General features: G+C 47.1%; 1 protein-coding gene across 6 annotated transcripts in view; it reads left to right on the top strand.

Annotated features, from left to right (window-relative positions):
- Nucleotides 1-2,997: 2,997 nt before the first annotated feature.
- CALN1 (calneuron 1) overlaps nucleotides 2,998-12,120 on the top strand; it is a 478,931-nt gene continuing 469,808 nt past the window's right edge. For 2 of the 6 annotated variants that reach the window (XM_034670027.1, XM_034670026.1), the window contains exon 1: nucleotides 3,020-3,242. The gene's annotated coding sequence lies outside the window, so the exon portion shown is untranslated. Of the gene's footprint in view, nucleotides 3,243-4,143; nucleotides 4,280-12,120 lie in introns of all 6 variants that reach the window. The other 4 variants (XM_034670028.1, XM_034670029.1, XM_034670025.1 and 1 more) reach the window with 4 other exon arrangements.

Genomic DNA, 12,120 nt, shown 5'->3' with positions numbered 1-12,120 from the left:
AGGTGGCTACCGCTTCCCGGCGCCCTGACACGGCGGCTCCCTCCCCCTTCTGTTTAGCTTCCGATATCTGTGCGCGGTTTCACGGCTCCCCGCTTCGTACCTCGATACTCAGCGCTGGAGATGTTCATTTGTAGAGATCCAGATGTATCTTCCTGCGTCTCAGGCTGATTCCGTGGATATTCCTGCTGGTCTGGTACCTATCCAGCTCAACTCAGGGGACCGGCTGAAAAAGGTGTCCCCTACGCCTCCGCCATCTTAACCTCCCCCCCATGCCCATATTCTTTTCACTACATTATGTTCCTCCTTTTTATGAGGAACTAAAGGGGGAGATTTTATTTCCTTGTCTATTTATTTATTGAAGTATAGTTGACACACAATGTTACATTAATTTCGAATGTGCAACACAGTGATTTCACAAGTCTGTACAATATGCTATGTTCACCATCTGTGACCATACAATGCTATTACAATATCATTGAGTATATTCTCAATGCTGTACCTTTCATCCCTGTGAGTTATTCATTCCATATCAGAAAGCCTGTATCTCCCACTCCCCTTCATCCATCTTGCCCAACCTCCCGTTGAAGGGGAAAATTTTTACACCGTTTTTCATCACTCTCACTCTTCCCTCTCTCCATTTTTACCCTGAATTAGATCCATACTCCACAATTTCAAAGGACATTTGAGAGTAAGTGTTGCTTATGAGTTTTCCAGTTAGGAAAGGGAATACTGATTCAGGCCACCTCTCCTCGACTGAGTTCAGACAAGATTAAGGAAAGAGATGTTATAGCTTATTATAAAGCTACAGTAATCAAAACAGTGTGATATTGGGATAGGATCGATAGCTGTATCAATGGAAAAGAATTGAGGATCCAGAAATAAACCCATGCATCTATGGCCAATGTATTTTGAAATAGATGTCAAGATCATTCAATGGGGAAAGAATAGTCTTTCAACAAATGGTGCTGAGACAATTGGAAATTTACCTGAAAAAGAATGAAGTTGGACCATTACCTCACACCATACACAAAAATGAATTCAAAATGGATCAAAGACGGAAGTGTAAGAATTAAAACCAGGGGCATCTGGGTGGTGCAGTCAGTTAAGCATCTGACTCTTGGTTTCAGCTCAGGTTATGATCTCAGGGTTGTGAGATCGAGCCCCGTGTTGGGCTTCTCACTCAGTGCACAGTCTGCTTAAGACTCTCTCTCCCTGGGGCGCCTGGGTGGCACAGCGGTTAAGCGTCTGCCTTCGGCTCAGGGCGTTATCCCGGCATTATGGGATCGAGCCCCACGTCAGGCTCCTCTGCTATGAGACTGCTTCTTCCTCTCCCAGTCCCCCTGCTTGTGTTCCCTCTCTCACTGGCTGTCTCTATCTCTGTGGAATAAATAATAAAATCTTTAAAAAACAATACTCTCTCTCCCTCTGCTCTTCCCCCCTGTGTGCTCTCTCTCAAATAAATAAATGTATCTTTTTAAAAAGCCCTAAAACCATAAGACTCAGAAGAAAAAATAGGGGCAAATATTCATGACCTCGGATTTGGCAATGAATTTTCAGATATGACAAAAAAGTACAGGCAACAAAAGAAAAACGTAAATTGCACTTTGTCAAAATTTTCATGGTGAGCCCTGGGTTATGTATAGAATTGTACCCCTGAAACCAGTATAATACTGTATGTTAACTATACTGGAATGAAGCTTAATTTAAAAATGTGCTCCAGATCTTAAAAAAAAAAAAAAAGAGAACATTATCAATAAATCAAAAGACAACCTGCAGAATACAAGAAAATATTTGCAAATCGTATGTCTAATCAGGGTCCTGTATCTAGAATATATAAAGAAATCTCGCAACTCAACAAGAAGACAACCTAACTGAAAAATGGGCAAAATATCTAAATAGACATTTCTGCAAAGAAGATATATAAATGGCCAACAAACACATGAAAAGATGCTCAACATCATTAGTCATTTAAGAAATGCAAGTGAAAAGCCCAACGAGATAGCACTTCACAGCTGTAAAAATTGCTATTAAGGAAAAAAAAAAAAGACGTTTAGGAGAGAATGTGCAGAAATGGAACTCTATGCATTGCTAGTGGGAATGTAAATGGTTCAACCACAGTGAAAAACATAGTAAACATATGTTTAAGTTAGGTTAAACATACAATTAGCACATGACCCAGCAATTTCACTCTTACATCTCTGTCCCAAAGAATTGAAAACAAGTACTCAAATATTTACAGCAGCGCTGTTCACGAGAGCCAAAAGGTAGATACAATCCAAATGTCCATCAACAAAGGATAAACAAATCATGGTGTATATATACAATGGACTATTATTTGATCATAAAAAGGAATGAAGTCCTAATATGTGCCACAATGTGGATGAACGTAGAGAACATTATGGTAAGTGAAAGAGACCAGACACAAAATGTCACATATTGTATGATGACATTTAAATGAAATATCCAGAATAGACAAATCTGTAGAGATAGGATCCAAGTTGTGTGCGTCAGGTGCTGGGGGTAGAGGGGAATGGAATGTAACTGTCTAATAGGTATAGGGTTTCCTTTTGTGGCGATGAAAGTATTTCACAACCAGATAGAGGTGGTGATTGCACAACATTGTGGATGTGTTAAATGCCACTGAATTGTTCACTTTAAAAGGATTCATTTTATGCTATGTGAATTTCACCTCAATAGAAATTGTATTTTTAAAAAAGCCTAAAGCAAGATAATAGTTCCATAGCAGAGGACTCTACTCAGGGTGCGTTGCTGGGCAGGGGTCCAGTGCAAGTTTAAGCAGCAAGGTGATGTTAATTAGGGGCATATGCAGAGGACTGTAGTGAGGGGCAGGTCCCGTCACCAGCCTGGGTGCCGCTATGCAGTGGACCTAGAGGTGGCGGTCAGCCCGCTGGGTTTACGGCTCCTTGGGAGTTAATTTGATCCTCTGGAGTTTTTACAAGGCTCTCTCCAGCTCCTCCTCCACCTGCCTGCCTCGCCAGAGAGGCCTGGCTGGGCTCCAGGATGCTCACAGCACACTTCTCCCTCTTGCAGTCTGAGCAAGCAGCCTAGCCCGTGTCTGGCACGACTTCAGTGCGCTCCAAGGGGCCAGGCCGGGGCCGGCTCCGGAGTGCGGCTCCCTGGCTGTGTGGACACTGCAAATCCATCTTCTCATCCCAGCGAACAGCATTGGACCACTTCGGCAGCTCCAGGGAAAGGATTTGGGACCACCTCCAGGAGCATAGGTAAGTGAGAGGGTCTGTGAGCCGTGGGGATCCACGAGGGGAATAAACAGGCTCTGACACATCGAGCTGTATGTGACTCCACAGTGGGTCTCCTTATTTTAGACCCACAGGAAGCCTTGCAGCTGTTCTCCAAGCGTGGGGGTGGGGGTGGGGTATTTTAGGGACACGCTTCTGGTTAACTTCTACTTGATCTTCAGAGCTCAACATAGATCTCACCTTCTCCAAAAAGCCTTCCTAAGCCCTAAGGTGCCCTTTCTCTGTGTCCTCAAAGCATCCTGGCACTCCTATGGAACACTTTCTGTACTATGTTGTAGATGCTTAATGACCTCTCAGTTACCCGCCACACTAGACTGTGGTCTCCCTTGAGGCTGGGTACCCTCNCTCAAAGCATCCTGGCACTCCTATGGAACACTTTCTGTACTATATTGTAGATGCTTAATGACCTCTCAGTTACCCGCCACACTAGACTGTGGTCTCCCTTGAGGCTGGGTACCCTCCTCCAGATGTCCCCTTACCTCCCTGTCAGGGACCCTAGAGGTATCTGAGGTGCCAGCTGTTGACCTGGGGAAGGAGGGCTAATTTTTCTCTTCCTTTGCCAGTCAAGTGCCTGTTCACATGTGCTCACACGTGTACAACACACACGTGACCTCAAGGGAAGTTCAGTGTGTTCTTCAATCCAGGTCCCTGTGATAGAATATAAACCATATAGAGCTGGAGTGGTCACGGGGTGAGGGGTGGGCATTGTGGCTTCAAACTAATTAGCTTAAACTTCAGCATCATACCAAGATCAGACCTTTGGTGTGTTGGCCCCCACATGGTGGTCCTCTTGGTTGACCAGATCTCTCACTTAGTCCTGTTTCTTATGTTCATTCTGCTTCATGTTGTTTTCTTCCTTTCCCAGGTTAGGACTATTCCCTTGGTTGGGGTGTCCCAGTTCCTCTATCTTAAAGTCTCCATTCATTTTACTGATGCTCAGAATGAGGGGAAGAGTTGGAGTCTAGAAGTCAGAGAAGAGAAAAGAGGGGACGCTTCTCTGGGTAGGAAGCCTTTTTTTTTTTACTTTCTTTTCCTCTATGACCATCCCAAATTACTTCAAACAACAAATCACTTACGCTGCAAGTGTTAATCTCCTACCCACAGACTTCCGTGATCTACATACAAGATTCAGGTCTTACTGCTAGCATAATTTTTGAACTTTATTATGCTGGAAGAGTGTCTGTCTCTTTCCCGACCTTGACTGTGACATTATAAAACCCTCTTCTATTGGTTTGGCCTTGGAGAGACCTGTTTTTCAATTCCCACTTCTCATTTCCCCTAGCTGCAGCAATTAGGGGTGAGGGTGAGCGGAAATATGTTAGTCTTGGTATAGATAGGCACAAGCCAGGTCTTAAAATTCAAATTTGGGGTTAGGGGTGTCCAGACCACTAGCAAATATAAGACGTCACTGCAATAACCTTTCAGAGGGACCAGTAAGACACAGCCCCTAGGCTCAAAGGCACATAGTCTAGTGTGTTTTGGGGAGCAGAGAGGTCTCTGGGAACTTACAATATAGTGTAATAAGTCTAGGTGGGAAGCGCATGATGCTTTGAGGGCGCAGAGGATGGGAGCCTAACCTCGTGCATGACAGAAGACTTCCTGGATGAGGTGATGTCTGATTTCAGCCGTAAAGAACAAATAAAAGTTACCCAGGAGCATGTCCATCAGCACCCCGAATCTCCGAATTCTCTCCTCTTTCTCAAGCTCTGGGAAGACTAGAGCAAGGCATCTGAGATGTCCTTCTGTGCTTTGTCCAGGGTATTTGGGTTCCGTAGCCTGGACTCTGAAGCATTAGCTGGATTGAGAGTACCAGTGGATATTCCCCTGGGCCCCTGTGCACATGCGGAGACATCAAGAGGGACTGGGGGTTCTCAGGAAAACTTAGGGGCTGACATATGTGGTATCACTCCTGTTTCTGTCCAGGAGATTCTCAGGGATAGGTTCCAGTTTGGGATGTAGGACATTGGTAGTTTCTCTCTTTAGTCTCTGCTATGCGATGGCATCTATTCCAAGGACTAAAACTTAGGACTCCAAGGGGATCCATAAGCCAACCTAGCAGTGCCTATTTTTCCTGTGGCTGGAGAAGGAAGCTGGGGATTTTGCTCTAAGTTTACTTGAGTGGTATACTGCCCAAAGCTGGAGTTGTTCAGGCTACACTATTACCGAGGGCAGCTTCAATCAGAGTCTTGAGTGGGCTTGTTTAATGAACCATCTTAGATGGGCTTAGAGATGCTAAGAAAGGGTGGCTCAGTCTGTTAAGCGTCCACCTTCAGCTCGGGTCATGGGTTCTGGGATCGAGCCCCACATTGGGCTCGCTGCTCAGTGGGGAGTCTGCTTCTCCCTCTGCTCCTCCCCTGCTTGTTCTCTCTCTCAAATAAGTAAATAGAATCTTTAAAAAAATATGAAAGAAAAAGAAATGCTAAGAAAGGTTTAGCTGCAGAGGTTGGCCACATGGAACAAAGGGCAAGAAGAAAAAGCCAGGAATATGCGGGATTAGCATGAACGAATGGGCTAGCAATGGGATGCCCTTGGGGTGGATATGCCTAATATTGCTGCTTGGCCAGCACTGCAATATGAATTCAAGGAAGGAATTCTACCCTCCTCCTCCTCCTCCTCTCCCTCTTCCTTTTTTCCCTCCGCCCCCTCCTCCTTCTCATATTATTATCACTGTTGAGGGGGCTGTGGTCCACGTGGGCTGGGGGATGAGAATATACAAAATAGGAACGGGTTTTCTTTTTTTGCAAAGTAGTATCAATCCTACTTTGCCCTGGTTTTAGCTGCGTGCCTGAGTCCAACTGCATACAGGACCCAATAAAGAGATACTTACCTATTTATGGCTATACAAAAACCCAACATCACATCACATCACTGGTTTTCTATACTTCAGGTTGTTCACACTTCTAGTGTCCCACCCCCCTGCTGCTCAGGATGGAAGGGAGACCATATGAACATTTACCCCTTCTGCACAAGTTACGCAGGCATGGCGGGAGCTGGGGGAAAGTTTGCTGTAATCAACGGCTAGGTAGGGACTCTGTAAAAGATGAGATCTCTCTCACCCCCAACCAGTTCCGATTCTGCTATCACAGATCCCTCGGTGTGTTTCCTTTAGGCTTGTGGTGGTCTTCCTCCCTCCCCCTCTGAGCTGTCCTTGGATTCTTGGAGTTTTCCGAGTCCCTTTTGAAAGAGATGGCGGTTGGCTTCATGATGGTCTTTACCTTTTAAAATGTGCAAGTTCTCCACCCTGAGAAGGAAATGAGGGGGTCTGGTGTCGGCCTCCAAGGACAGCCTGCCCAAGTTGAGCCCTTGTGGCCCAGCTTCTGCCCCAGCTGGATCCTCCAGGAGAGGCTCAGAGCCCAGTCACCTTAGTGTATTAAGAAGCAAGCGGTGGGGAGGGAAGCTTTTGCCAGGCTTTCGTTGGCAATGAACGGAAAAAAAATGGCAGTGACCCCTGGATGACGCCATTTGGGGAAACTACCTCTTTGCGCTTTCTTTCAGTGATGAGTACGTATTAATTGTGTAGAAGTTGCATGGAAATTAACAAGGACTCTAGCCAGGAAAACATACATCCAGTCCAACCTCATTGTGGACTGTGATTGGCCTGGATGCAGTGAACCACGTGGGGGTCTTTTGGCTGGGGGAAGGGAGTGGATGCTTTGGGCATCCTTTCATTTCCCACTCAAGCTCCCCTTTCATTTCCCACTCAAGCCTCCTTGCAAGACTCCCATCTCTTGGCCAGAAAGGACCCTGGTTGCAGGGCTGGCTGGTGGCCAATCACACACCCCTAACAGGGCTGCCCTTTGCCCTTTGCCCAAACCCCACCGTTGGACTGTAGCCCCCTATCCACAGTAGGTTTTCCGTGTTTGGAACTGGGACACTGGGACAGTGGACATCACTCTGCTTTGCCTCTTCCGGCCTCAGCTTCTGTCTGTATATACTGGCTTGTCTGATGGATTCGTTTTCTTGGAAGCCAATGGTTTTATGGTTGAGTTTGGCATCTCCCCCGGCTATGAGATAAGGAGAGGAAGTGGGGCCTTTGAGCATCAGTGGATGGCCTTGCCAAGTGACAGCAGTGTGATTTAAGGGAATGACACTGCGTAACTTGTGCAGAAGGGAATGATTCGTTTTCTTGGAAGCCAATGGTTTTATGGTTGAGTTTGGCATCCCCCCCCGGCTATGAGATAAGGAGAGGAAGTGGGGCCTTTGAGCATCAGTGGATGGCCTTGCCAAGTGACAGCAGTGTGATTTAAGGGAATGACACTGCCGTTCATAATACACATTATCCAGAGCACCCTGCTGGGACTGCTGTACTCTGCGAGGCTCAGATGGCATGGCCAGCTGTGCCGCTACCCAAGGTCAGGTGGACGGAGCAAGGCTATCCATCAAGCTGCCTGTGAACCGCTCATTCCCTCCAGGAAATTCACCCGGGGATGTCCCCTCTGCTTCCCCAGGCTGCTGCATCAGCCAGTGAGCTGCTCGGGGACCCAACGTCCGCGTAGCTGCATCTCTGTGTCAGGACTTCGAGGGGGCTCCTATGGCCCAGGGCCCAGATTTCACTAATGGCACATTTCTCCTTCAGTCCAGTTCCTTCTTTGACTCTGTCATGCTCTCTCGTAAGGTATTCTGTGGCATGAGAGTGCTGCGCTCTCAGCTTAGGAAGTGGGATAGAGAGAAGGAAGGAGGTAGGCAAGAAGAACTGGGGAGAGAGGAATCTGGGATGGTTGGAGAGAATGAATCAGGGAGCATCCGTTTGTTCTAGCCATTTCTGCTATTTGCAAGTCCTCTGAACCCTTGAACTTCAGGGCCATGGAGCCCAACTCAGATTCATGGGGGATTCGGGAAGACCAAGCTCTGTGGCCGGACATCAGGGAGGAGAGGGGCATGGAGCAACACCTGGACCAAATGCACATCCGCCAGGTGAATGTGACTGTGGAGGCAGAGGACAGGGCACAAGAGCTAATCAAAAAGTTTCATCTGGTACCCCGGGGGGACCTTGACCAACACCTTACGTTTGTGTAGTTGATCTCATGTGTTCACAGAAATCTCATGGGGCAGTAAGTGTGGGGATTTTCATCTCTACTTTACCAGCCTCGGAATGGGGTGGACACCTTTTTACCTGTAAGTCTGGGCTGTGACTCTGATGCTTTTGGAAGCAGGTGCCTCCAAATCTCAGCCTTATTCCATATTCATGGAAACGAATACCTTTTCTTCAAACTGGGCCCCTGTGCCTTTCCTATGATTTAACAAATCATGGGCAAGACTAGAGAAGACAAGCAGTTGCCTTGGGGAGCCCTTTTGTTCCTGCATTTGGGTTGTGTAGTCTGATTCCGTGGGCAGGGTCACAGGGAGACAACTCTAGACAGTTCGACTAATGTGAGAAAAATAAGAAAATTAAGAAATCGTTACTTGTATATTATTCTAACGAATAAGACAACTATTTACTTACTGAACAGACATTCCCTTGATAATAGGCCATGAGTGGCTACACATTGTTGACATTTTATTAGAACTTGGCAGATGTGAGTTCCACAAATTCTGCATTTTTCACCAAGGAGTTAAGTAAGCTTGTTCCCAAGTATATGATCCCATTCATTTGAACCAGAGTTTGTTGTGGGATCGCCGTGTACAAAGCACTAAGGATAGGATGGCAAATAGCACCTGTTGCCACCCTTATAGAGTGGGAGGTGATCATGGGAGGAAAATGGCTGTACGATATGGTGACTGCTACGGGGAAGGTAGGTACCTTTGCTGCCTGGGGGAAGGTAGTTATGGGGGGGAAATGTGGTTCTTGTAGAAGGTTTCCCAAAGAATGTGACATTTGAGTAGGGCCTTGACAGATAAGTAGGAGTTCACTAAGGCAGCAAGGAAGGGCATTCGAGGCTGGAGGAACAGCATGTGCTAAAGCCCAGAGACACGTAAGGATGGCCTCTTATGGGAGTTGCAAGTGCTTTCATGCGGCTTTAGCTGACAGGAATTAGGAGGAGACCTGGAAGGAGATGAGAGGTGACAAAAGGAACATTGATGCCAGCAACTTCCAAAGAACCTTTTATTTTTTAATTTTTTAAAAAGATTTTATTTATTTGTTTAGAAGAGAGAGAAAGTGAGTGAGCAGTGGGAAGGACAGAGGGAGAGGGAGACAGAATCTCAAGCAGACTCCCTGTTGAGCAAGAAGCCCGACATAGGGCTTGATCTCATGACCCTGAGATCATGGCCTGAGCTGAAAACAATAGTCTGATGCTCACCCGATTGAGCAACCCAGAAGTCCCTACAAAGGACCTTTTAGGTAGATTAAGGAGTTTGATTTTATCCCAAGCACCACGGGGAAACAAACGTTTTCTGGAAAGCTTGATTCCATCGTGCTCCCATTGTAAACCCGTGTTCAATTTTCCTTCATTGCTTACCTGGATTATACAAGAGAGCACTTAGATAGCCCATATTGTTGAGGGGTATTTTATAAAGATGCTTCCCTCACTATGTCACAATCCAGCCTAGCCCCGTGGGAGCTTCCTTTCTCCCTGACCATGAAGTCCCAAGCCTCGCAAGTGCCCCTGCTCACCTCTCCGTCTCACCATGAACCAGTCTTTCCTCCTGAGCAACTTTCTTCCATTCTCTGGCCTTGCCTGGTGCCCGGTGCCCTAGAGCCTGTTCTGTTGGGAACAATCTCTCCCCCATCACATCATCAACACCTACTTGGTTTCCAGGTCCTAGCTTCTCCACCAACCTCAGGAGTCTTCCCCAATTCCCCAGAGGAAGTTAGTCCTGTGATGAGAACTTGTGGTAGCACCGTACATTTCTTCTTATTTGCCCTCATCCTCCTTTCCAATTGTTTGATATTTGACTTTCCGCCACCTCCTGAGCTCCCCGAGGGCTGGGCTTTACCTCTGAAGCCTTGCAGGACATTGGACACTATTTATGGGTTGATGGAGGTGGGGGGGTTTCACTTAGAAATTTCTTGTAGGAGATCAGAGGAGATTGCAAATGGCTTCCGTGAAGCCAGCGACAGTGGGGGCTGGAGAGGGGGGTGGTCTGTGAAGGGCCAGGTCTCTAGGGTAGCCCATACTGGATTGGACTAGATGTGGGGCCTGCAAGAGTGGAAAGAGGTAAAGATAGGTGAGGGAATGCAAAAGGCATTTGCTCCTCATCTCACATTCTTATCCCCGTCCCCTGCAGAAGAGGGGATCATTTTGCTCTCTGTGATTTTGCCTTTTTGCTGCCTCCTCTCTACAACAGACTCCCCAAAGGAGGATGACTTCGCAATCACCGGTCTGAGCCTGGGAACTGCATTAGTGAGCAGTTCTGGTCCCTGTGATCAAAAAGTTCATGCCACACCTGGTCACTCTGTCGCTCTTGTCGTCTTTTTGCAGACAGCCTACCTGGATAGGCCGTTGCTGAGAGTGGGCCTTGCCAGCCCCTCGGGGGCTACTTCTTTCTGCCACCCTTCTCTATCTTTGTCTGGGCAGATGTCAGACCAAGATTTGCTCTCAGGCCTCATCATCATGTGTTCAGTGGGGAAGAGAAGACACCAGATCCTCCCTTGGAAATCCCGAACTAGGGCACTTGTCCACGTCTGCCCTGGGGTCTTTTGTTCTCAGTGGGCTGTTGTCAGACCCCCCAAGAGGACGAAATGAGAGAGGAATTAAAATCCTCCAATTCCCAAAGAGCTCACACTGTCCAAGTTCCAAAATAACATAGTACCATTTCCCTAACGCACCTAACACAGCTAAGTAATAAGCAGAATAGAGCATGTAAGTTACCCAGAGTCCTTCCCTGCTGGGCTGGCGTTCAAGTCCGTTTTCTCACTGTTGACTTCCTAAGTTGGCCTTAAGATTCTTTTGTTTTGAATTCAGTAGATCTAAAATTAGACCAGAAATATTTTGTCTTTCTGATATGTAAGAATTTGGTGTCATAGATGACAATTATGTAACATAAGGATGTGCCAGTGGGCTCCGACCTGCAGTGCGGCCTTAATACTTTACCCTTTCTTGTCATTTCTTTCAATCTGTAAATGTTAACATTTACATTCTCAAATGCGTAATAAGTGCTAGGATGTTCAGATTATGACTTGGTCATGACGATCAGAACAGTCAAATTTGGGATCTCCAAGGAAAATTCTTGTCCGGCGAGGAAAACAAAACTACACTAAGATGTTTCAAACAGATGGCATTCAATACACAGGACTAGTTACCCAGGAATTGGAAAGCTGAAGTAACCTCAAGAATTAGTAATTGCAAGAACAGCTACCATCCCCGGGGCTGGGGGAACAAGAGAGAAGATGTGGTCTCACCTGGGCAAGGAGGGGCCCAAGGGAGCTGGTGCTCAGACCCCTGAGGGAGGCGTCAACCCAGCAGGACTGCCTTGGCTGAGGGGACCCAGGGTGCGGGTGGAGCGTGGCGTAGCGCGTGGGCTGACCACTGAGCGTCATGGCCTAGCTGCTAACTGGCACCTCTGTGAGGTGAGCAAAGCTGGTACTGTACCTTGCAGGAGGTATAGTGAGACTGACCTTAGCCATACCAAAGGGACATGGGGATAGGAATTACCCCTCTGTGGTTTGCTCCTTCCTGGCCTCGCCATCTTCCTGGAGTCCTTCTTCAGCTGAACCACCAAGAAAGACAGTGGGCAGGGGGTGCCTGGGAAGAGTGGTCTGGAGAACTCAGCCCCAGCCTCACAGGATGTCCATGGGTGGCCAAAGCTGAGGGGCCGTGGGGAATAGCCGAATTCGCAAGAGCAGATTTGTCCACAGGCCAATTTCAAGGCTCACAAAATCACTCCTACCTTATACAGAGATTGGGCCTCCTGGGTTGTATTCTGATAAGTTTATCTGGCAGAAGTCTGATAAAGTTAAGCT

Source organism: Ailuropoda melanoleuca, chromosome 10, assembly GCF_002007445.2.
Source record: "Ailuropoda melanoleuca isolate Jingjing chromosome 10, ASM200744v2, whole genome shotgun sequence".
Taxonomy (NCBI): domain Eukaryota; kingdom Metazoa; phylum Chordata; class Mammalia; order Carnivora; family Ursidae; genus Ailuropoda; species Ailuropoda melanoleuca.
This window is presented reverse-complemented; position numbering and strand designations above follow the sequence as displayed.